The sequence below is a fragment of the Salvelinus alpinus genome, chromosome 6, assembly GCF_045679555.1.
Source record: "Salvelinus alpinus chromosome 6, SLU_Salpinus.1, whole genome shotgun sequence".
Lineage (NCBI taxonomy): Eukaryota > Metazoa > Chordata > Actinopteri > Salmoniformes > Salmonidae > Salvelinus > Salvelinus alpinus.
Window position 1 is genome coordinate 23,318,674 of NC_092091.1, and position 27,258 is coordinate 23,345,931.

The following is a 27,258-nucleotide window of genomic DNA, read 5'->3' on the forward strand; positions in this document are numbered from 1 at the left end:
TGGTGTGCTTTAGTCGTATAGCCTTTTTGAAATCGGACACTGTGGGGGGGATTAACAACAAATGTATCTTTAAAATGGTGTAAAATACTTGTATGTCTGAGGAATTAGAATTATGAGATTTCTGTTGTTTTGAATTTGGCGCCCTGCACTTTCACTCGCTGTTGTCATATCGATCCCGTTGACGGGATCCCAGCCATAAGAAGTTATTAAGGGTGGGAGGTTGCTGTGGTAGCACGATTCGATTCATGTTTGTGGCTGTGAGATTGAGTCTGCCTAGTAGAAGTTGTCTTCTCTTCCCTAGCAGTTGAAACTCAAACATAGAAAAACAACCTTGTGTAAAAACACAAGGACAGTCTCACTTCAGTAGTCTTTCGTTTTAAGTAAATTAAACCAACTTTTATGCCTGTGTGCAGCGCTTCTAAAAATGAATGATTCACTGGTCGTGTCTACACTTGACACTTACAGTACTAGTCAAAAGTTTGGATACACCTACTCATTCAAGGGTTTTTCTTTATTTTTTACATTGTAGAATAATAGTCAAGACATCAAAACTATGAAATAACACAGATGGAATCAAATAATAGGAGGAAATATGTTCCTAGCGTGTGGGGAACGTGTTTGCTGGCCTCATAAATGCTAGCCAGCAAGCCAATATTTAGATTATTTTTCGGTTTGGCTAGAGTTATGCTAAGTCTTTGCAATCCCTTTAGCGTTGCTTGCTGGATAGCTGGCTACTTAGCTACATAAGTTAGCTACTGCCATCAGCTGTTGTGTCATCATATTCCACCATTTCTAGAATGCCAACTGGCATTTGAATATAGCGTGCGAACGGACACAATATGGACATGGTGGACACATTTAAATGTAAATGTAGACGCGTGACATGTTTGGAATTCTATGATCAGAACTCCATTATCAGAATACAAAAGCTCCATGAACTGTCAAGTCTAGACATGGCCTCTCAGCACTTCACGTGCGCACAGCCCCCAGCCAGGCAGTGTTGCATCGCGAGGTGGAATAGGCTATATAGGATTCGTAGTTCTTTGACTTTGTGCTTTGACTTTGTGCGATGAAATTTAGCAGCTATGAAACAAACCGGTGGAAATACTTTGAAAACAGCTACTGCAGTATTTGTTTTACTATAAATGTGATCATACGTGACTATTTTTATTCACAAATGCAAGTGAAATGTTCGCAATGTGGAACCCTGACCACCCGCCAATGTGGCTGGTGAAATAGACAACATCTTACCTGCCAATGCCAAAATCTACCCGCATTTGGCAGGCGGGGGGGGTGTTAATTTTAGACCATGTGTGTGATATACGTGGCTTATTGATAACAACTCTGCTTCCTACTATAGGCAGTTGGCTGCCTAGTGATTGCAACATTGTAACTTGCTGTTGTGAATAGTTGCCAACAATATTTCGTTTCCAAGTGCTACTGAACAAGCTCAACTGAAATGCACCAATTGCGTATGATACACATCATTACTCTACTCTGGTCTATCAATCTATTCCAAATCTTTATACTATATATGACACAGGGGCGGCATACGTTGATCTTGCCTGGGGTGGCAGCAGAACTGCTAGAACCCGGGACTGACTAACACAATAATTTGCCTCTAATTTACTAGACCTTGTCAGCTGCTGCTGTTAGGAAGTTAAAACTGTCCAACTCCATGGAGCAGCTTGCAAATCGCATCTTGTTACTGTGTCCTCAAGAAGGCGTGATCTTGAGGCTGTGTTTAACCTGTTTTGGAGAAAGAACCCCTCTCGACGGGCAAACTGGGATCGGGGATAATCAACACAATCTTCGCCAATTTTGTCCAGTCGGGGTACTTAGCTGAAGTCCCTTATGAGGAACTTTTGCGTGAGTAAAAGTAGAGACACACTCACCTGACACTAATTTCCAAGCAGCTTGAGGATTTATTAGCATATAAAGTATATTTGCCTTTGAAGTCAGAGCACATTGACTGATACCTCCATCAGTGAATTAAAAGCATTATTTTGCAATGGATTTTTTCCGCCCAAACAATTTGGTCGGCAACAATTTTAGCGGCTTTTCAATTATTATTTCCTTAGGGGGGGGGGGGGGGGGCAAGCAAGCATATACTGGCTAACGGAAACCCTGGTCCAGACTTTCCCTAAACTGTAGGAGGAACTGCTTTAGCATCCAAAATCATGCTCTGGACTAACTAACGTGTTAACCTGGTCCTGAAATCCAAGCCCATATCCATAGGTTGATTAATCTTGCAGCTGTAATTTGAGAAAATATTTAATTCAAGGGTTTATGGATAACTCATAATGAACATCAGGCTCAGAGAAATTCAGTGTCTCTGCTGCTTTGCAAGTTTGCTATCACAGTAAGCCATGGACTATGACTTTTCATAATCACATCCCAGGCATATCTAAATATAAACCCACATTAGCTCCCGGTCGAGATGTGCATATTATCTTTTCACTTTCAAAGACTAAAGTGTGCAAGCGGTAACTGCCTGTAGAAGAAAGGCTGAGAGCAGTCAAACAGACAAAGCGTATTTCAGATCTCTTTTCAGTTGCTCTTGTGCAGGGGTGAATAATTTTTTCCAGACAGAGAGATACCGGAGAGATGACCTCAGTAGATGGCAGAGGTAGTGCTCCAGCTATCATCCTGGCCTCTGAACCAAAGTAGCAGGTTTTATCTCACAAGAGGAATCTGCATTTCCTTGACAGGGGATTCACTCCATGCAGACATGACACACAGCAATTGATCATACGATTTCACAAGCAATACATTAAACAAACCAATGAGTCACCCAGTAAATCGTTTCCCCATTAAAACGTATAAATGGTTTATCATGCAATGGATAGTATGCTGACCACTTCTGCTATCTGACAGACAGGACTCAACCAGTCTGTTTTATCATTACAATACAACATCACAAGGTCACCATCTCTGTGACTGCTAAGTGGTAGCAAGGTTCAAGATAATCTATTAATTCAGCTAACACGCCAAGATCTAACAGCAATATGATGTGTCTTTTTCTGAGTTGATATTAAGAACGTATTAGTAGTAAGAAGATATTAAAGATGGGTGTTGGTTACTACATCTCCATGAAAACATGATTGTGTGGTTGTATCTGACATCAGTCAATGTCAATTTCTTAATAAATAAAACATTTCAAATAGTTAACGTAGTCTTACTGGCTGTTGTGTCAGAGAGGGTAAAGGAACTTTTTGGATGGCTTATCAACGTATTGTGATTCATGGGTTCATGTTGATTTGAGGAAGAAAAATGATACAATGTGTCTGGTGGACAATTTGAGGTGTGCTTTCAGCTAGGGCTGTTACGTTGACCGTATTACCGCCACACCGGCAGTCACGGGTCATGACCGTTTAGTCACGGTAATTAGGCTTCTCCTAACTGTTGCTGCTGATGGTTATTAGTAACCTACCAAACTTGCTAACTGCCTGGTACTCAGCACTCTATTGTCCCTGTAATCACTCTGACATCATTGCAAATGTAATCGAAAATCTAATCAAACACTTCATGAGAGCCCATGGGCTCATGTTGCGCAACATTTCTATAGGCTATGCAATTGCGTGAGAAACAAAGTTGATGGCCTTTATTAAAAAGAGGAGGGTCCCATCAGCTTTCTATTGTTCTAGGCCTACTATATCCATTTCTCAAATTTCCCAATATTAAACATATTGGTTCTCTTTACAACAGGAGTATAGCCTACCTGGCTGGCATGAAAATTAACCATGGGAAAAGAGTCCTCCATTTGCTATTTAAGTGCATAGATGACAATAGATTATATTTTTTTCCCATCCCCGTTTCGAGACAGGTGCATGATAATGGTCCATTCTAAATTCAAACAAATTTCACACATCTATTATTTAGTATATTTAAAGACAAGATTAAATCAAGATTAGTCTGATGGGTGACAATATTAGCCTATCATTTGTGAATTACATGTTATCACTTGTGAATGATGCCCAGCTTGTGTGCAGTACACCTCATGTAGCCTAGCCCATAGGCCTATATGTTTTGTATCACTACTAAAGTGGCAAACTAACTTCTTAAAATGAAGCACATTAATCCGCTTTACAACAGGTGTAGAGCCTAACTGGCATACATACTAGCATGAGTTCCAAATTTGGGGAAGATCCTTTTCACCATAAAAAAATGCTCCTTTGTAATAAAAGCATCACATGCATAAACGCATTTTCGGTCACTTTTGAGAATGGTGTTTTCCCACTAATTGATTGCATTTTGGAACATTTGCATTTTGGAACATTTTCTACAGCCGTGTGTGCACTGCTGCGCTTATAATGTGAAGAAATAGCCTAATAGTTTATCAACATTTTAAGATAAACGTTCTGATCTGTTGCGTCAGCCTCATTGCTTTTAAAAGTTTTTTTGATGCGAGTGGTTGTATTAATTTGGGATCTATCGCATCCCACAACTGTTCCAGACTATGTTTGGAATATTTATCTCGCACAGAATGGGTAAACCTTTGTACTATGGGGGATAGTAGAATGACATAGGCTAGTGCTTTGCTGTTCGTTAGGCCTACTCATCTTGTTGGCTGACAAAAAGTAAATGTGGACAGTTCTTCCAACATCTTCAATAGGCGCCTAAGAATTCGATAAGGACGTGCGCAGTTGCGTCCCCAATGTGTCCGTCTTCCCCTGTAGCCTGTGAGAAGGACCCGATCACGTGACGGGCATTGGCTAATAAGAATTGAGCTATCTGAGAGAGCCATGTGAGTGAGAGGTGCTTCAGAACATGCAGCCGGGAGAAGAGAATTATAATTATTATATTCAGCCCAAGGGCACAACGGCCACTGGTTGCAAAAGGCATGGATTTTTTAGGGGGCATTACGGCCACACAAAGGGGATGCTGCCGGGAAATTCGGGGCATTATCAAGTGCTTGTCAAAATGTGAATGAGAGACTGATGCAGAGAGAGATTGTGCAGCCCATGCAAAAAAAACAAAGCAGAGCTCATGCCTTTCATGCTAATTTTTTCTAATAATCATTAGTGGCATCATGCAGCCTTAGAATGTATTAAAAGTCTAAACATATAGCCTAGCGTTTGTATCACAACTAAAGTTGCATAAATAACTCTAAATTAAGCAAATAGGAGGACCTGTTTCTTTGTTAACCGTTCAACACAGAATAGCCGCATGTGCGCACTCCCTCAAATAATTTGGGGAAAATATCCTTTCTATTTTATTCAGCTTTGTTCAATTGTATTCTTCATACTATAAAATAATGCCATGCAATTCTAAGCTAAATGAACTAGTGTAGCCCACAGCCATTTGGCATAGCCAGATCAGGGCCTAACATAAGGACAACTCAGAGTATGCTATTCTGTTCTTCTGAAATAGACAACATTTTATTCATATCATGTTTCTTTAGACGTGTATAAAATAAATAATTTATTGTGATGGTGTAGGTTATATTAAATGGATATATTGGACTTTTTTAAATGTAGATGTTCCATCTGTGGCTTGTAGGCTATAGGTGGAAGCCAGGAGATGCTAAATGTGTTTATGTTAATTAACAGTCAATTACCGTGACACCGGAAGTTATTTGCTTGACAATCACCGTCTGACAAAATTTCATGACCACCACAGCCCACTTTCAGCACTAAACCCAGGAAGCCTTACACCTGCGAGCCTCCTCTGCCCCGGTTCCTTGTCAAATCATCTTATTGAATGGCTTCTGAAGTGCAGCCCTGCAGACAAACACAGACCTCAAAGAAACAGTAAGTAGCCTGCTCACAAATCTAAGCAAATCTCTTCTCAATGGACAGTTACTATTTTAAAGCAAGTTCATGGTTATACTTGTTATAATATATAATATATGCCAATTATCAAACGCATTTACTAAACGCGATGTACAGTAATGCATACATACTTGTTGCTTTTTTTAAATGAGAAATGAAAACGTCGACATAAAATAAATATTTTGCCCAAGGAAAATTCCACAAAAGAAAAGAACTAGAGAGAGAATGTGGAGAGGGTTGGGGGAGGTCAACTGTCCCTTGCTGGAAAAAAGTTGAGGGGGGGGGGGCATCATTGTGATGCAAATGTCAAAACCCCGTCTGCTGTTTGTGGCAGTTGTGTAGCTATGATACAAACCAGGTGGAATGTAAAGAATGCCCCTGATGACGTGAGAGTGAAAACAACTGAAAAACATTTCATTCCACAACAAGTTTTAACCTGTTGCTACTGAGAGCCAATCATGGGCAACTTTTTTTTGTACCTGGTGAGACTTTCTCAGTAGCTTGGAGACAAAAGCCTACTTTGTGATTTCCAAACTGCACTACCTGTGTCGACAACTTAACACTGTCTGCAAGACAAAACAGATTTACTGCACATGGACACTTGAGATTAAAGAATTTCCAAGTGGTGGCTGAGTTAACGGAGTTAACTGTAATAACAGAGGAAAAACTGCCCCTTTCTTATGTAGAAAACCGCCACACTATTACTTCCCATGTACACATTAACAACTCCCCAAAGGTATTCATCTTCTGTGTGCCTCTGCTCTGTTCAGTGAATTCATGACATTTCTGACTGGAGGTTTGGCAAATCTCATTAAAAACAGAGTTAATGTCGGATAATGAAATGTACAGAGACCAGATGGCTCAGTAAGCACAGCAAGGACGAATTCAAATTTTAACTGCTCTTGGATCTTAACACCATAACTGTAAAAACAACAGTGATGACATCTACATAAATTAGGCACACTGCTGCTACTGCGCCAACTATTGGCTTTTAAAATAGGATGCGAATCAAAAGTTACAAAAATAATTTAATGGCTGATAACTCGTGTCCAAAAAATGGGCCATAAGCACCACACATTGATTGAGATCTGGCAAATGCTCCAGCAGTGAACCATTGCCTGCAATCGAGATTAGCCTACTCTGTCGTGATTACAATTCTTTGAAAAAATTATGTTCTTATGTTAATGTTGTTAATTTGCGACATGCAGAATTGCTTCTATGAAGTGGTCTGAGTTTGTGCAGACTCTCAATAACAGGCAGCGATTGGCCGGGTATTAGACTGAGCGCCTCTCCTCAGGGCTGGACCTCATCCAGATTAGCTAAATACAGCATGAACACATACACACAGTGGACATTTGACCCCCCCCCCCCCCCCCCCCCCCCCCACCCACAGGGACCATTGCAGCTGTCCATTTGAGAGCTGCATTGTACCAGGGACGAGTCCCTTAAAACCTCAATATGGTATAGGGTTACTGTGGACACTGCTAAAACAATCACAAAAGCAACGCCAAAGTGGATACTTAGGACAGGGGTCCATAGGAAGAGTACAGACAGGACTAAACCTGGACCACAGGCGGCAGTGGTGAATCACAGGTCACAGTGGCATTCATCGCTGGGAGGCACCGAAGCATGACCACAATCACAGGCTGCAGGCTGTGTCAATAATGAAGCCACTGGCAGACCAAAAGAAAATATATGTTTAAAGTTACCCACTAAACTCAAACAGCATGTATTCTTTCAACTGATCCAAACGTTTTTTGTTGTTGCTTGAGCATGCCTTAAAAAGGGTTTTGATGTTTGTTGATTAAGAAGGCAACTCAAGAGGAAACATATCATTTTCAATGGAGCACAAGAAAGACCCACTTCCCAAAACACAATCAGTACAAAACCTCAGAATGGGTTTAACTAGTCAGTACCAGCTTCTTTCCATTCCGTATTACTCTCCTCTATTGAGCACCTTTTCCACTTGACCTGCCTCTGCAAGCCAAAACTATGTACGCCCGCCACATCCAGGGAGATGAAAATAACCTGATTAAAAACACTGACTTTTAAAAGAATAACACGTTACCCCCTGGCCCACCCCATCCACTCTCTTTCCATGACTTTGGGTGTATTTATATATCAAGTTGCCATGTAAACATAACAGCAGCATGATCAGATTCTGGCTGCATGGAGGTTCAGGGACATTATTTCTTTGTAGACCAATCAAAGCTAGATTCTTTCAGAAGTAGGCTACTTTGTCAAAACAAGTGCAGTAATCCCTTAAGCATTGATTTTATCCTTACTCAAGATCAGGGTGTATTAGTAAAATAAGGATTAGACTGCAAGAAACTTCATTTTGAAGGAAACTTTATGAGCACAGTCCCTATAGGCCTATTTGGTGGAGTAGCAGGCTAACAACCTTCAACAAAAGACCCATTAACAGATGGCACTCAAAAAGCCACCATCAACCTAACTCTCATAAATATACAGGCTGGATAATGAAAATACACAAAATATACTCCCCATTTCAGATGAAAGGAAACAGGTATTGGGCTTCATCAATAATACATCTCAACATGAATCATTCAGTTCTCTGCCTGGGAAGAGGCATCCTATGTGGAAGTGCACCTGTGATGGTGTATTCCATTACCAGAAAACAGATATTTTAATTAAAATTGTTAATTAAAAGAGTGCATTTTGATGCGACAAAGATTATTAAGAACTGTTGCCACTACAGCAAACAGGTCTCACAAAGGAGTGTCTGACAGCTGTCATTAGATCAGGAAGAACTCAGTGGGGACTAGAGACCCAACAAATTTTTTTTTTGAAAAGGCACCCCAACCAAACTGCATATAAATTGTCAGTGCAGACAAATTATTAGACAAGAAATTAATGCAATATCAGAGTAGAGAGAAGGGCTTCACTGTAGTCATTGCATTAACCACTTCCGTGCCTATTATCCTCATGGTTTTCACTGGTATGGGCACTCGGCTCTAAAGATAATTATATAGCACACCTAATGAGAACTGACACCTGGACAATATTTTTTTTATTTAACTAGGCAAGTCAGCTAAGAACAAATTCTTATTTACAATGACAACCTACCGGGGAACAGTGAGTTAACTGCCTTGTTCAGAGGCAGAAAGACAGATTTTTACCATGTCCGCTTGGGGATTCAATCCAGCAACCCTTCGGTTACTGGCCCAACGCTCTAACCACTAGGTGACCTGCAGCCCCAAAATGTCACTATCTTGGATAGAACTCATCAACTGCCCTGGCTCTGTTGAACAAGTGTAACATCACCTTGGTGAATGGTGATGAACTGTTCCTAGAAAATTGGACTGAGGTCAGACAAGCGGAGTCAAGCTGTTAAAGTCAATGTCTCCTGATGTCCATCTGATTCTTTGAGATTTTTTGATCTGGGGCACAGTTTAGGGTTCCACATTCAGCTGAATGGTATAACAAATAATAAGTATATTTGTTTCAAAGGTGTGATAACATCTCAAATTTCACATGGGATAACTATATTAAACTACTCAAAATAATTAGCCACTATTTAGAAAAGAACCACTGAGGAGGAATAACTATCATAGCACCACCTAGCTGTTACATCTTTTTGGTAATCGTAGGTGTAGAAAATAGGGAAATATGTGTAGTTAGCTAAGAATATGATTCGGTAATTGCATTACTATTGGTTATTAACGTGTTATAGCAGAATTACTATTTGCCTTGGCTTAGCCTACTTACAGCTGTCCAATCAGCTTTTACACAGCCTCCTACTAAAACAAAAAAAGCATGCCAAATAAACTGTTCCATCAATGCACCCCTTTCCCAAAACGAGATCGACACAACAGTGGTACCCAGGCACCCTGAATTTGATGTAACCAGTAAGCTGGCAAGCTTTCCGTTTGTTGTTGTGTAACAGGATAGGTAATAAACATAGCTAGCAAATAACGACTACTCACTGTTAGTGAGCTATTGGAGATGAGCTCGCGCCACTGTTCCATGTTTAAAAAGTTGAACGAGTAACGACTGATTATTTAATTCAGCTAACACGTCGAAATTTAACAGCACTATTATGGGTCTCTTCATGAGTTAATATTAATAACGTATATCAAAGTTAGTAATCAGATATTAGAGATGGGTTTTGGTAAAACATCATAATTGTCCGCTCAATTTTGGAATAGCTAGGCTTAGCTATTTAAGGTAGACTAATGCTTATGTTACCTGACCCAGCTGGCAGCTAGCTAATGTTGGTTAACTCGGTTGGCTGTGCGATAAACAGTTGGTACAGTAGGTGAATGAATTGGCGTGTACCATGAATAATCGAGCTAACTTAGCTAAATTGAGTTAGGCAACATTTCAGCAAGTTGTCAGTCACATCCACAAAGTAAAATTCTACAAAATGTTAATGTTATGAGCTCTTTTAGCTAACGTTAGCTAGCTACTGTACAACTTGTAGCTAACTAGCTTGGCAGCTTCAGAGCAGGCATATGATAGCAGAATAAACCGATAATTACATTCTGCACACAACCTGGCACAAGGTTTAAACCCGTGTATAAAAATGGAAAAATGTGTACAAATATGGAACTAACTTAGCTAAATAGTTAGCAATACGATAGTTCACTTGCGGGTAAACTTATAGAAATGGCAGACAAGCAATCGCGTTGAATGGAGTAAACGACGTTAGCTTAGCTAACTGGCTAGTTAACGTTAGGTAGCTGCTTGACAGAAGATTCGTGGGGTGGATGTGACGAAGGGAAAGTAACGTTATCTACTAGGGTATGAAAGAGAGATTGGTGTGCATTCAATACCACAGTATCATTATCCCAAATTAGAATAAAGGTATCGTCTCAACTCCGTAAAGATATATTCACCTTTGCCTTGTATAAGTTCTGCCCTGGCTGTGCTCTCTTTCCCCTCTCTCACTTGCTCGTTGAGTTCCAGTTGCTTCTGCTGCTGCTGTTGCTGAGTGTTGCACCCGTTGGTAAGTAACTGTCTCCACGGCTACAGTCACTATGGCGTGCGGGAGTCTCGAGGCAACTGTTGCTACCCTCTCCTTCATACGTCAGTGGCAAAAAAAAGAAAAGAAAATAAGGGCGGGAATTCTGCGTTGACTCCGCCCACTAATGCAATTGACCACTAGAGGGCGCTCTGACCTTATTAATCTCTGGTAAGGCCACAAACATTTACATTTGGTCACGAATTTGAGATATATGTGTGAAGGATCCAGCAATCTGCAGATTTGTGCCATTTGTTTCTTGCAACAATTCACATAATTTATAAAACATCTATGGTAATTAATTCATTGGGTAATGCCAGAGCTAGAGAGTAGAAGTGTATATCACAAGAAAGTTAATGTGCAGCTGTTGATGTCAAATAAAATACAAATGTATTGGTCACATACACATGGTTAGCAGATGTTGATGCGAGTGTAGCGAAATGTTTGTGCTTCTAGTTCCAACAGTGCAGTAATATCTAACAAGTAATCTAACAATTCCCCAACAACTACCTAATACACACAAATCTTCTGAATGAGAATATGTACATATAAAGGGGTGAATGTACATATATATGTAAATATAAGTATATGGATGAGCGAATGATGTCAATGAATTCTGAAGAAAAAAGCATTTATTGCTTAAAGGTCAACACAAAAAAAGAATCAACAATAATGCTGTTATCAGCAATAAATATAAATCTAACTCTAGTCTAAATAGGACATTGCTCTCTATATGCTCCTCTCTTCTAGTCATTGCTACTTTTTTATTTTACTAGGCAAGCCAGTTTAGAACAAACTATTACTTTCAATGCCTAGTTCAGGGGCAGAAGGACAGTTTTTTACCTTGTCAGCTCGGGGATTTGAACTTGCAACCTTCCGGTTACTAGTCCAACGTTCTAACCACTAGGCTACCTGCCACCACTAGGCTACTTGTACTATCAACACTAATTTCACCTGGGATTTATATTTCAAACGACACGTTGATCTTTTAAGTCAGATACAAATCTTTCAGTTTCAAGTTACATTACCAAATTAAACTCCGCCACGTCACATTCTCATCACAAAGAATCAGTACGCGCACCCTTGAAGCTCAGGGCTAGTGAAGTTCACGTGTCTGTATTCCCTAATCAACAACTTCAGCGCCAAAGTTTGCAACGCTGAAGTTACCAGCAGGAAAAAGGTTGATTGTTTTGTATTGACGGTAAGGGCTTACATTATCAAACATTATTTTCGTAGACTTACTAGCGAATAATTTTTGAAAACACAAGTTAACTAACGATAGCGGTGTTGAACGCGTGATGCTGACTCAGAAATTGTGTAGCGAACGTTACTATAGCTGGCTAGTTTACCAGGCGGTAGTTACAGATAGAGAAGAGCTATAGTTTTTGTTCACGATGATGCTCTTAATTGAAATGGAAAATCTTAATTGAAACGGGGATATTTAAACTTTGAAGCTAATTTGGTTAACCTTAGCTACAATTAGCCACTGTTCTAGGTAACATTACTTTTGTTAGCACGCGACGGCTGGCTTGACAGCCTTTGCTAACGTTAGCTAATCAGCTAGGTAACTTACCGGTAGAAGAGATATTCGAGGAATTTCTATTCCGTCTTTGCCGGTAGTTCGGCCAGTTAACCAACAGCGAGTAGATGCGTGTCATTCTATGTCAAACTCAGTGTTGGGAAGCTACTCTGAAAATGTATAGTTGACCAAGAGATCAATTACTTCAAACTGGAAGTTAAGCTTCATTAAAGCTACCCTTAACAAAACTATAGTTTACTTAACTGAAGTTACTTTGAGAAAGTAGTGCACTACATCCAAAATACTTCGTGAGAAATGATCATATCTAAGTCTGAAATATAATAGATTGCATGAATTGAACACTCTGGAATCAGATGTTAACCGAAGTAAAAAGTCATTAACTACTGAAAACACTACCAAGACTTGAATTTAGGTCAACTACCACCAAACTACAGTAAAATGTAGTTACATTTCTAGTTGGAACTAAATGTATTTCACTCAACACTGCAAACTAGTTGCTTTCAGTTCATAAAACCACCAAAATATATATATCCAGAGCCAGTGTAATAGGTGGGCATTAGGGGGCCTGCCCTACCGTATTTAAATATTGGTAATTTATTTACATGACGGAGAGGAGCACAGACAGAATCATCAATCGCACGTAACGCATCTGAGCGATCGAAACGGCACCCCTCTGTCTCAGTATGTGTAGGCCATGTGTGATGCTGTCTGACCAAAAATAGTATGGCATGTCGTACCGCATGCCATACTTGGTCAGACCGCATCAGATACATGGGCTACATATAGTATAGGGCTTTCCAACCCTGTTCCTGGAGAGCTACTGTCCTGTAGGTTTTCACTCCAACCCCACTCTAGCGCACCTGACTAATTAGCTGGTTATAAGCTGAATCAGGTTAATTACAACAGGGATTGGAGTGAACCTACAGGAGGGTCACATTAACAGGTAATACATTTTTATGGTTAAATTACATGTATTTACTATAAAACCCATTTAAATGTGTGCACGCAACTGCGTGGAGGTTTCAGGGCTGGCGCCCCTCGCAAAACCAAAAGTCCCAGTAAAGCAAAATTATGTTGAAAAGCTGTTTTTAAAATACATTTTCCCAGACGTTGAAAATAAGTATTTTCTGGATTTACTGAGGTGCAGTCCCATTTGTGGTAAGCCTACCGTTTGTAAAACACCAAAAAAAGGTGTTTTACAATGTTTTGTTAACATGACAGCGCATTTATTTTATTGAGCTCCAATTAGGTTAGGCTATTTGATCATAGAAACCTACATGATGTAAAAAGTGTCCGTCTCATTACATTGTCATACATTTTTATCTCGTTTGAAACGCTATTAGCGCGCACCCCGCTACCTAGCTAGCCATTTCACATCGGATACACCAGCCTAATCTCGGGAGTTGATAGGCTTGAATTCATAAGCAGCAGAGCTGCTGGCAAAACGCACAAAAGTGCTGTTTGAATGAATGCTTACGAGCCTGCTGGTGCCCACCATCGCTCAGTCAGACTGCTCTATCAAATCATAGACTTAATTATAACATAATAACACACAGAAATACGAGCCTTAGGTCATTAATATGGTCGAATCCGGAAACTATCATCTCGAAAACAAAACATTTATTCTTTCAGTGAAATACGGAACCGTTCCGTATTTTATCTAACTGGTGACATCCATCAGTCTAAATATTCCTGTTACATTGTACAACCTTCAATGTTATGTCATAATTACGTAAAATTCTGGCAAATTAGTTCGTAATGAGCCAGGCGGCCCAAACTGTTGCATATACCCTGATTCTGTGTGCAATGAGAAGAGAAGGGACACAATTTCATCTGGTTAATATTTCCTGCTAACCTGGAATTCTTTTAGATAAATATGCAGGTTTAAAAATATATACTTCTGTGTATTGATTTTCAGAAAGGCATTGATGTTTATGGTTAGGTACACGTTGGAGCAACGACAGTCCTTTTTCGCGAATGCGCACTGCATCGATTATATGCAACGCAGGACACGCTAGATAAACTAGTAATATCATCAACCATGTGTAGTTATAACTAGTGATTATGATTGATTGATTTTTATAAGATAAGTTTAATGCTAGCTAGCAACTTACCATGGGTTCTTACTGCATTCGCGTAACAGGCGGGCTCCTCGTGAGGCAGGTGCTTAGAGCGTTGGACTAGTTAACCGTAAGGTTGCAAGATTGAATCCCTGAGCTGACAAGGTAAAAATCTGTCGTTCTGCCCCTGAACAAGGCAGTTAACCCACCGTTCCTAGGCCGTCATTGAAAATAAGAATGTGTTCTTAACTGACTTGCCTAGTTAAATAAAGGTGTAAAAAAAACAACCATAATTACCGATTTCCGATTGTTATGAAAACTTGTAATCGGCCCTAATTAATCGTCCATTCCGATTAATCGGTCGACCTCTACTAACTAGTGTTGCATGGTATTTTGAAACTGTTACTTTTTTTGATACTAGAACATGAAAAATGGTTCTGTACTAGAATTTGTAACTTTCGGTTAGGGTTTGGCGGTATCCAGATGTTCATACCTTCATACTGTGCCTGTGCCATCCTGGGATATACGATATTACCCGTAGTGCACACAAGAAGCACTATTTTATTTTTTCAAACGTAAAGGAGGCCCTAAAAACGTCACTTACCAGAATACTAACAAGTACTAAGGAATCCTCGTATGTGAACAAGCGCATTGCGAACATTTAGTACAGTTTCTGACCTAAACTATACAAGTAACTCAAAAATGCTACGTAGTTTGCTGCACGCACAAAACAAATATTAGCCAGCAAGGCACTTGATCCAGGAGAGGGTTCTCTGCTGTTACCAAGAAAGTGCTTGATTTTGGAAGAAGCCAGCTAGCCACTTAGCTAGATAGCTAACTAGCTACTAAATTAGCAAACCAAATGCACAACTGCAGAGAATTTTAGCACATTTTAGACAGTTAACTTAATAGTTATAAGATATCTAGCTGGAAAACATTTTGTAGTGAATATCATACGGTAATTAGATCACCTGGCACATGCTGCACGACAGTGAGTGACTCAAGGCTCCGGTTGTTTTGTTCTTGAAAACAAACATGTTACTGGGGATTACCGTATGCTACTTAAGAATGTGATCGGTGAAATAAAGAACATTGCGTTTTATTATGCCTTTTTTGCAGTGGTATTTAAGTCAATTCTGTTATTGTAAAAACACTAGCAATAACCCTCTGCAAAATTAATTTATTCAAACAGTCACTACCACATTTTCCACATCCGATGTGCTTTAAGTCTGAGTTCAATAGTTCCAAAACAATTTGGTTTTACTTTCCTTGGTCATTCAGTTTGAAAGTGGGGTACTTCCCTGTTTCCTTTTTGCATTGTGAACTTCCCTAGGAGGGGGATTCCCGCTAAGACTATTCATTTTAGGTTGAGGAAATTTGTTTATCTCAAATTAATAGTACAATCCGGAGTCGGTGTTTCAGCTCCAAGGCAGCCCTGTCTGGAACAGAATAGGTAAACTGCATTGATTTGTTTTGTACTTCATCTTGTTGCCACGGGATATAACTTACAAATTGACTTACAAACATCGCTGCTTGTCATTTTTCGTTAGAGTTGGTTACTTTGACTGAGTTATGTGAGTGAGGGATGGTAGTTTCAAAGCAAAGTGGGCTCTAACCTACTCAAGCCACGGAACTGGCTAGACCTTCCACATTGGTGCAAATTCAGGCTATTTACTGCAGAGGAGGACATTTAAAATGTCTACTAAAACATTTCTGCACTACTTTCTCTTCCACCATAGACTGACATCCTCTGGAGGAAAACATTCTCTTTTTGATTTTCTGTATTATCAGGCCCTGTCTCTGCAAACTAGAAATACAGGAATGAGCTGCCAAGCAGAATTGATTGTCCTGAGTCATTACCCATAATTTTAGCATCCATGTGTAAAACTAACTCTGGTTTGATTACTTTTTGTGGCCTGCTTGTAGGGTTGCACATTTTGGGGAATATTCAGAGGTGGAAACTTTCTGTGGGAATTAATGGGAATATATGCAAATTCATATTAATACCATTTCAAAAAAATAATAATTTGCATTGGATATATTTACCATATCATATGGAGACCGAAACAAACATTTGACCTTATAATAAGTAGACATAATTGCAAATGATTAAATACTTCCAATATAATTTTTTCCCCTAATGTAGTTATGAATTTTTAATTGAGTTGACTTCACATGGGATGATTTCACTGAACAACAAAAGAAAGGGAATATTGAATGATCCACAATGATCCATCGGATCTCCCAAAAATATTTTTCAACATGCATCAGTAAAATGATAGTCTGGAAACTAAAGTTTTGGTTATCTTCCTCTCAGGCTTCCATGTCTTCTCCCTGGACATCCTCAATGTCCACCTCTTGAACATCAGACCCTGAGGCCTTATCTTTACTGTCACTTTCCAACCATGTTGAAGATGGCTCGCTGTCAGCTTAAAAAGCCTCAAATTTCCCCGAAGGCCACCAATTTTTCAACCCTTGTATTGATCAGCCTGTTGCGTGCTTTGGTGTGTGTGTTCCCAAACAAGGACCAGTTGCGCTCTGAGGCGGCTGATGTTGTTGGGATTTGGAGGAGGATGGAGGCAACAGGGGAAAGAGCCTCAGCTCCACCAGGTGGCTGATGAGATATGTTGGTACGACTGCCATACTGCATCTCCATCCCAAAGCCCTTGCATGGAGGTGTACCTTCGAAGACTGCCAAGAACCATGCCCTCATCCGGGCCAAGGTGGCGAGACACGGTGGTGATGACACCATAGGCCTTGTTGAGAAAGAAAGGATTATCAGAAAGGATTATCTTGCCAGCATACTTGGGGTCCAACATGTATGCTGCGGTGTGTATGGGCTTCAGGCAGAAGTCTTCACGCTTTTTGATGTATTTCAGAACTGCAGTTTCCTCTGCTTGGAGCAACAGTGAAGTGGGCAGGGCAGTAGGGATTTCTTCTCTTACATCTGCAAATAGAGTCTGAACATCAGACAGGATGGCATTGTCTTCCTCAATCCGTGCAATGGCAACTGCTATAGGTTTCAGGAGTTTCAGGCTGCTTACCTCTCTCAAAATGCATCATCCAGGAGGATCCTCTTGATAGGGCTGTCCATATCAGCAGACTGGGATATGGCCATTTCTTGGAGAGACTCCTTCCCTTCCAGGAGACTGTCAAACATGACAATGCTGGGCAGCTTCAATGTGGTGCGCTTATTCTTCTTCTCACTTTGCTTGGTGAGGTAGATTTCTGATAACTTGATGACCCTTCACGTACCTAACCATTTCCTTGGCTCTCTTGTAGAGTGTATCCATTGTTTTCAGTGCCATGATGTCCTTGAGGAGCAGATTCAATGCATGAGCAGCACAGCCAATGGGTGTGACATGACCAAGCAGCCTTCATGACCAGGCAGCATTCTGTCACCAGTGCAAATACCTTCTGTGGTCCAAGGTCAATGATGACTGCCTTCAGCTCATCTGCAATGTATAGACCGCTGTGTCTGTTCTCTTGTAGAATACTGGTTGAGGGGTGGAGATTATGTAGTTAATTATTCCTTGCCCACGAACATTCGACCACCCATCAGAGATGATTGCAATAGTCTGCTTTCTCTATGATTTGCTTGACCTTCACTTGAACTCTGTTGAACTCTGCATCCAGCAAATTAGTAGATAACGCATGTCTGGTTGGAGGGGTGTATGCTAGGTGAAGAACGTTCAGAAATCTCTTCCAATACACATTGCCTGTGAGCATCAGAGGTGAACAGGTTGCATACACAGCTCTTGCATGACATTCATCAGCATTTCTCTGACTACTTTCCTCCATTGAGTCAAAAACAACTTCTGATTCAAGGAGGACCATGAGCTGTTGTTATCGATAAGGTGTCTGATTCATAATTTTCACCTCGAATAGAAGTAGAGGGACTTTTGTCAGAGGTTGCTTGTTGTGAGCGCTGAGGGAACTTTATGCACTTGGCCTGATGATTCTCCATCTTTGTTGCATTCTTCACAGTATTTGCAAATGTACACAGCTTTTCCTTCTACATTAGCTGCAGTGAAATGTCTCCACACATCAGTTAGTGCACGTGTCATTTTCCTGTAAAGATGAGTGAATTTTTTTTATTAAAAAACCCTCAAATAGAATTCCATGTACAGATAAATAGTTAAGCAGTTAGATTAAACAACTCCTTTTTGTAAGAAATGTTTTAAAATGAAACATGTATGGAAATGGGTGAATTTAACACTCCTCATTTAGCAGGCTCAAGCAAGCTAAAACCCACATTGTAGCAAAAACTAACTAGCAGAAATTGTTAACAAGTTGGAAATGATTTAAACACATTTTGCTGTAGGCTACTATTTACTACTTAACAAAAGATAATGTATGTCATTTATAAAATATATTCACCCCACCCAGTATTGTAATCAACTTACCAGAAAGCATGTAGCATCTCATTAGTGTGCAAGATCTTGAGAATCAGCTGAACATGTGATGGAAGAGTGCACTTCACATGTGATGGAAGAATGCATCTGGCCGGTGGACGAGATCTCTGTCAAACCCATCTGGTTTTACAGCGCCTCAGAAAGGGACTTGAATGGAGGCTATGGCGGGGGCAGATGAAACGACCGCAGATTTTAATTGGCTGATCCCTGTCATCGCCATCTAACAACCCCTTAGAACCCCCCCCCCCCCCCTCCCAACACTGTGGACTTCAAGGCGGGAGCAGCACAATTGAGTACGGAAAATCGGAAAGTTTGTGTCTTAGAAATAGATTTCACAAACTTTATATGCACTAACTCCAAATCAATTGGCCTTCGCAAAAATATGGTCAATGTGAAAACATTTATTTTGATTAACGATTTTCATCCCACTCCCTCTCCCGTCTGTTTTAAGCAGCGCCCCTTTCAAGTCCCACTTTGTTGCAGTATTACCAGGCTCTATATGTAGTAGCAATTGTAGGGCCCTATAAAATGTGTTGTTTGGTTAGCAACGTTTCTGTAGCGCTCATGTGATTGCAGAGTTTGCAAAACAAATGGCCACTGGATTGATGCCAATAATCATGATATCATTCTGCCAGGTAGGCATAGGCTACTTTGTAGTTAACATTTCATTCAGAAGAGTTTTTGGAAAGCCTTTGTATCTCTACCAGAAGACTGTTGTCATTAGCCTCATTGCTAATAGCTACCCAAAGTCTAGACATACACTCACGCACCACACACACACACACACACACACACACACACACACACACACACACACACACACACACACACACGGGGATACCTGTGCTCAAAAAGTTGCAGGAAAATACTAATCACTTTTGTGTTTTGTTCTTGTCTTTTTAACTTAGGCAAATTACTGCATTTTCTAAAGTTCAATATATCGTGAATTTACTTTCATTAATCTGATTGTTATTTATTAAATCAGCTATGTTTAATTGTTACCTGTTTTTATTTTTTTATTATATATATATTTTTTTTTATCATGTAACAATTAACTCATTAGGATTTGTGGCACCATGAGTGGTTGTTTTAGAGTTACCATCGCCCGACTTAAACTCTAAAGGTCTTTACCTATTACATCCATAAAACAGTCAAGATATTAATCATAACCTCTTATATCATCATTCTGAACAGTCGTAACCTTCTTGGATCTGCAAAAACCCCAGCCTTATGATTCAGTACTACACAAATGGGTTTATTTATTTACTAGCTAACTAAATAATGACACAGAATAAACACACTTAATGCATGAGAAAAAGGTCCCTAGTGGACTGACCACATGGCAGCTTGTTACACAATGACATGGAGTGAGAAAAAGACACTTATCGTTGATACATTTTAGACACTTCTCACAGTAATCGTATACTTTACACACGAACCGCCGCCCGTTTGGAATAAGAAATCATGAATGTATTTACATGCGAGTGCCTTTGTTCGCCCTTTGTCTCTGTCGGAACCAGCCCTCCTTAGGAATGTTGTTGGCCTTTCAGCAGCATGCTTGTATGGCTCTCTGATTGTCAGAACGGGGTCTCCCCTTTCCCATCTTCTACTGTTGTTCACTCTGGAAGATTCTCCTTGGAAGATAAGCTAGCCAGCCGTGTCGATGGTTCCCTCTGAGAGTAGCATACTATGGTGATTTGAGAAGAGTAGTACAGTAGGAGGATTTGAAGAGTAGTAGGATGGTCCCACTAAAATGTGCTTTTCTAGATATTTGGCTTAGGACAGCTAATCAGCCGTACCAGTAATTGTCAGAGAGGGGAGTTTACTCCTCTCCACCTCCTGTTGATAGTCAGAGTTTAAACCACTTTACATGCGCAGCTGCAGCCTGGCGATGTTTTGGTCTGGGAGGTGAGTTTTATTTTTCTTCACCTCATGTTGAGGTTCAAAGTTCCAACCATTTCGAACGTGTAGCTACACTCCACTCTTTTCTGGTCTAATGTTAATTCTTAACCTATTTTATGCTCTCTTTCGAAATGGGCGGTTCCATCAGGCTGACATGCTCTCTAACCTCAATCGGGGCGTGGCTAATTACTTTGCACAGTTTGTAGAAGACAAGAGAATTTATGGCTCCTAAAATCATTCCTATCTCAAGAAATACTTTCATCATATTTCATATACAACGTTAAGGGTGGAAGCTTGACAGATAAAGGGGATATACTTTCCAAGTTACAGTATTTCCTTTAACCTTTTTAATGACATCACAAAATAAAAACCAATATGACATTAGTTTTCTCCGACCATTCCCAACATTAATATTATGTTAGAAATATTGTTCCAGTATTCACTTGTTGAACGTGTTAGAGTTTTGGTGGGAAAAGCCTGTTAACTTCTTCGGGGTAGGAGGAAGCATTTTCACTTTTGGATAAATAGCATGCCCAAATTCAACTGCCTGCTACTCATCCCCAGAATATAAGATATGCATATTATTAGTAGATTTGGATAGAAAACACTCAGAAGTTTCTAAAACTGTTTGAATCATGTCTGTGAGTATAACAGAACTTATGTAGCAGGCAAAACCCAGAGGACAAACCATTCAGAACTTTTTATTTTTTGAGGTCACTGTCTTTTCAATGAGTTTTCATAGGGACACCAGATTTCTAAGGAACTTGTTTGCAGTTCCTACCGCTTCCACTGGATGTCACCAGTCTTTGGAAATTGGTTGAGGTTTTTCCTTTGTGTAATGAAGAAGTATGGCCATCTTAAATGAGAGTTACTTGAAGTAAATTGTTTGAGGCACATTACCAGAAAAGTTGCGTCAGTTTGTTTTCTTTTTGTATTGAACACAGATCATCCCGTCTTCAATTTGATCGATTATTAACGTTTAAAAATACCTAACGTTGTGTTACAAAAGTAGTTTGAAATGTTTTGGTAAAGTTTACATGTAACTTTTGAGATATTTTGTAGTGACGTTGCGCAAGTTGGAAACTGTGTTTTTCTGGATGAAACGCGCCAAATAAATTGACATTTTGGATATATATCGACGGAATTAATCGAACAAAAGGACCATTTGTGATGTTTATGGGACATATTGGAGTGCCAACAAAAGAAGTTCGTCAAAGGTAAGGCATGAGTTCTATTTTTATTTCTGCGTTTTGTGTCGTGCATGCAGTGTTGAAATATGCTACTCTCTTTGTTTACTGTTGTGCTATCATCAGATAATAGCATCTTATGCTTTTGCCGAAAAGCCTTTTTGAAATCTGACATGTTGGCTGGATTCACAACGAGTGTAGCTTTAATTTGGTATCTTACATGTGTGATTTAATGAAAGTTTGATTTTTATATCATTTTATTTGAATATGGCGCTCTGTATTTTCCCTGGCTATTGGCCAGGTGGGACGATTGCGTCCCACCTACCCCAGAGAGGTTAACAAAGCCATTCCTTTGGTTGATCCTGAGACCTCTCAGGATCTCCTCTCTGTTAATTTATGACAGGGTATGAGCTGTCAAACTGACACAGTTCCCTCCCCTCTTCTGTCGGTGAGAGAAGGTCTGGTTACTGTCATCCATTGCCAAGCTGATCTGACCCATTCGGATCCTCACATGACAAATGCGTTTAGCTGATTTCTGCTGAGTTCAATTCCATTTATTGTTGAATTCCATTTTAATGTCTGGATTCCGTGAACCGTCTGCGTTCTTCGCATCAAGGATTTTATTGGGCTCTACAATTGAGCCTAGGGACGAGGTTAGATCTGAAGATGTCAACTGGGCTGTTTTCTTGGCAGGCTTTTGTATGCTATTGAATAAAGCAGTGTTGGTTGTGTGTATGCTTGTTCATAGATGAGACTGTTGTGATGTTAGAAATAGGTAACTGAACGGCAGAAGTAAAGGTATGCGAGAGTGGACAGGGTGAAAATGTGAAGTGCACAGTAAGTCTATGTAAGCTATATATTTGACAGTGACCAGCTTGCCCCTTGGGTAAAACGATGGCTTTGGCATTTGCAAACTATTTGGAACTTTTGTCAACCAGTGGTTAATAGGACGAACTTTGGTTATGATTAGTGAAGCCTTTGAGGCTTGCAGCAAATTTAGCCAAAAAAACAGTTCATTACTCTGAGCTTAACTCAATGCCCATTAGTGACATCTGCGCGTCAGCAATAAATGTGTTTGATGTTAACGAACCTAACGTAGCAGGCATAAAAGAAACGTCTAAAACTAGATCTCTTACATACTGGTCTTGATGAGAAAACAGTTGGAAGTTTATCTTCTACACTGCTCAACCAATCCAGTTAATGTAGATTTCAGATGGAGTGTCGACTTGATAACGTCCAAAAGTGGAAGTTGTCACAGGCTCTTTCCATTTCCCCTGAAAACTGGAACATCCGGCAGAGGCTAGATGTTCAAAAGTGCCCTGCCCACCCCACCCACCACAATATTCATCAAACTCCATGGCACAGTGGTTAGTCGCAGGCCTTAGTAGCCTACAATCAGTTAAGCCTTGTTCACATTGGCAGTTTGAAGTGGCTCATCCTATTTATTTGCATATGCAATTTGAATCTATTATTTTTCCTGCAGTCTGAACAGCCAAAAATCACATGGAATAGGATATTTCAAGCCACATTTCAAACTACCTTCGTAGGTGGTTTGAAGTCAGATACAAATCTCATTCCTGGTCATGTGACTTGTCTGATTTATTTGCCCCGAGTGGTTTTCAGACTTATTTAGCATATCTTGTTGCTTGCTAGCTACTCTGACAGTTTGAAAAGAACATGTGGTAGCTAACTAACTTGTTGTTGTCAAATTAGTGAATATGCTAGAGAGCTAAGCAGCTAGCTAGTTGACTGCTGTTTAGCCAAAAATGACGTGTTTTGAAAGTTGGATCACTTAAAGCCTCAAAGAATAAGACGTTCTTACCCTAATGAGTTTGAACATTCAAAGCAACTGGGAAACGTCCATGGCAGGCATTGTCACCTTAGCTTGCTACATAACTTCTGAGTGACATTCAGTAGTCCAAAACAGATTTGAAAAACAAAACTGCTTTGAGCATTAACTGCAGTGTGAAGAAGGCTTTACAATAACAGGTTTGCATCTTACATTGTGCTTCCCTTTTTTTGCCTTCAAGTTTACTATTTTTGAAAAACGAAATCTATGGCATTTAGGATGCTTAAGACGAGCTTATATTCTACTAAATAAAACCAATTATTTGAACAACAATGTGCAGGAAGTTAGATTTCACATAAAATATTTTTTAAATGGTGCCTTCCCTGGGATTTGACCCCATACCCTGTTTGAGTGTTCTATGGTCCCCCAATCTTACCTGCTGCGCTACAGTTCAAGTGCACTATTTAACAAAAAATCCTAACTAGATTTCTAAGTACGGTGTCCAGTAGAGGTCAGTGTTTGAAAACAACTTGGAATCAAAGATGGCACCCCCGGTACTACCTCGAAATCAGTGCGATCTCGTATTTCTCAACAAGCAGTTTGAAAATGCACGGTGATCAAGCAAAGCTTCAGACGTCATTGATCACGCGATAATGTTACTTTGAAACGAGCATCATTACATTGTATCGGATCAGTAGTGCTTTGAAGACCGTAACGGAGCTTCGGTATCAATCGTCCTATCACTAGCTATAGGCTTTACCGGCATTTTAAAAAAAGGGCACTTCCGATCACGAGTAAATCCGATTACGAATATCAAGTGTGATAAAATGGATATGATTACGAGTATGACGAGATCGGCATACCCCTACCTAGACCCCTCACACTCAACTCTGGACATTGAAATCAGTTCCACTGCTTCCCTCCAGGGACTGATTTCAACCTGGGACACCAGGTGGGTGCAGTTAATTATCAGGTAGAACAGAAAACCAGCAGGCTCCGGACCTCGTGGGGTAAGAGTTGATTACCCCTGCTCTAGATTATTTCAGATAAGTCAGTTGAAAGCAGAATGTACATTACAGTTCTGAGATCCCTCCTCGATGGAACAGGGGTGCTTAACGAACAGTTAACTCAACAGGTCTTTAATTCTAACCATCATAACTCAGTATAGTGTGCAATACTGCTCTCACTGAGTGCATCTCAGAGCACATCGTTATGTTCCTAAACGACCCCAACAGATGAAAATACACACGATTTACTTTCCTATTCAATTATTAACAAATTATGCAAATAAATAGCCTAATGCCTGAATGCATTTATTCCAGACACAGATTTAGATGAAGTTAGGCTAATTCGCTTGCTCCATATATTGTTTAACTTTTAAGAGGAGCAAAACTTTTCTCTCCTGATATGTCACATCTGTACAATCTATATTTTGTCATTTTTATTCTCTGATGTGTTGCTCTGTAAACGTGCCTGGGTGAGAATAAATAATAGCAAGCATGGGCTTGGATCGCGACATAACGACAGACATCATTAGCAATGGAATAATAAGGACCGACAAAGTAGGCTTACTAAACTACGCGAAGTAGACAGATAAATACAAGAATATGGCTTCAGCAAAGTCGACAGGAAATAACTAGATTGAACAACAATGACTAGCTACAGATTCGGATTCCTACACAATGTTTGGAGAAGGGGAGACTTAGAGACGCGCCACAGAGGAAGAGCGGCTCGTTTTAATGCAATTTGTTGTAGCAGGCTCAAACAATACCCCGCCCATTCCTTTACAGACAGAATAACTAGCCAATAGCTCTTCACACTGAGTGAAAGATGCGGATTACTGTTTTCCCATCACAGATCATTACAAAAAATACTGGTCATAATCGTATTTAATCATATCCATTACGATGCTGGTTTTGCCCGAGTACTCGGCACACCCCTAGTCTAGAAGATTTGTAAGGGGCCGTACAGACAGATTTTGTATCCTTCAAAAACGAGTAGGCCAATGTTTTTTCAATGGTGTTCATACGTTAACAATGGAGAGCCTCCATAGTTTTGTTCTTAGTTTTATGTATGAAACTCTCCTGACTTTTTACCGTCAAAAGTTTGTATTAACTTTGAGGGGACGAACGGTTTGACATAAATTTGTCTGTTATTAACCGTCTGTCTGACCTAACTCTTCACCTGCAGCAGTGATGACAAAATTGTCTAATTCTCCTGTAATTATTTTTTTGTTTGCACCTATTCTGTTAAATTTGAGTGAATTCACTCCTGAGACTCATTCTAGTGTATTGGGCCTTAAACATTAGTTTTTTTTTGTGGCGAATTAGTTATTAGTGGGTGGATTTTTTTTTTTTACTACAAGCAATATAAACTCCTATAAAAGTATATGTAACTGATGAAAGACCAAAGGCGCCAGTAGTTCTGGTTAATTATTTGATGAAGCAACAGTAACTAAACTCATCAAAAAAAGAAATGTCCTCTCACTGTCAACTGCGTTTATTTTCAGCAAACCTAACAAGTAAAAATATTTGTATGAACATAACAAGATTCAACAACTGAGAAATAAACTGAACAAGTTCCACAGACATGTGACTAACAGAAATTGAATAATGTGTCCCCTGAACAAAGGGGGGGTCAAAATCAAAAGTAACAGTCAGTATCTGGTGTGGCCACCAGCTGCATTAAGCACTGCAGTGCATCTCCTCATGGACTGCACTATATTTGCCCTTTCTTGCTGTGAGATGTTACCCCACTCTTCCATCAAGGCACCTGCAAGTTCCCGGACATTTCTGGGGGGAATGGCCCTAGCCCTCACCCTCCTATCCAACTGGTCCCAGACTTGCTCAATGGGATTGAGATCTGGGCTCTTCGCTGGCCATGGAAGAACACTGACATTCCTGTCTTGCAGGAAATCACAAACAGAACTAGCAGTATGGCTTGTGGCATTGTCATGCTGGAGGGTCATGTTAGGATGAGCCTGCAGGAAGGGTACCACATGAGGGAGGAGGATGTCTTCCCTGTAACGCACAGCGTTGATTTCCTGCAATGACAACAAGCTCAATCCGATGATGCTGTGACACACCGCCCCAGACCATGACGGACCCTCTACCTCCAAATCGATCCCCCCCCAGAGTACAGGCCTTGGTGTAATGCTCATTTCTTCGACGATAAACACGAATCCGACCATCACCCCTGGTGAGACACAACCGCAACTCGTCAGTGAAGAGCACTTTTTGCCAGTCCTGTCTGGTCCAGTGACGGTGAGTTTGTACCCATAGGCGACGTTGTTGCCGGAGATGTAAGGCAGGTCCTCACCAGACAACAGGCCTACAAGCCCTCAGTCCAACCTCTCTCAGCCTATTGCAGACAGTCTGAGCACTGATGGAGGGATTGTGCATTCCTGGTGTAACTCTGGTAGTTGTTGTTGCCATCCCGTACCTGTCCCGCAGGTGTGATGTTCAGATGTACCGATCCTGGGCAGGTGTTATTATACGTGGTCTGCCACTGCGAGGACGATCAGCTGTCCGTCCTGTCTCCCTGTAGCGCTGTCTTAGGCGTCTCACAGTACGGACATTGCAGTTTATTTCCCTGGCCACATCTGCAG

The 27,258-nt window shown here is 40.3% G+C and overlaps 2 protein-coding genes across 5 annotated transcripts in view; one reads left to right on the top strand and one right to left on the bottom strand.

Annotated features, from left to right (window-relative positions):
- LOC139578396 (DNA-binding protein RFX2-like) overlaps positions 1-10,815 on the bottom strand; it is a 57,929-nt gene extending 47,114 nt beyond the window's left edge. For all 4 annotated transcript variants that reach the window (XM_071405913.1, XM_071405912.1, XM_071405910.1 and 1 more), the window contains exon 1: positions 10,634-10,815. The gene's annotated coding sequence lies outside the window, so the exon portion shown is untranslated. The remainder of the gene's footprint in view (positions 1-10,633) is intronic.
- A 994-nt stretch (positions 10,816-11,809) lies between these two features.
- LOC139578397 (long-chain-fatty-acid--CoA ligase ACSBG2-like) overlaps positions 11,810-27,258 on the top strand; it is a 51,782-nt gene continuing 36,333 nt past the window's right edge. Inside the window, exon 1 of the mRNA XM_071405915.1 lies at positions 11,810-11,959. The gene's annotated coding sequence lies outside the window, so the exon portion shown is untranslated. The remainder of the gene's footprint in view (positions 11,960-27,258) is intronic.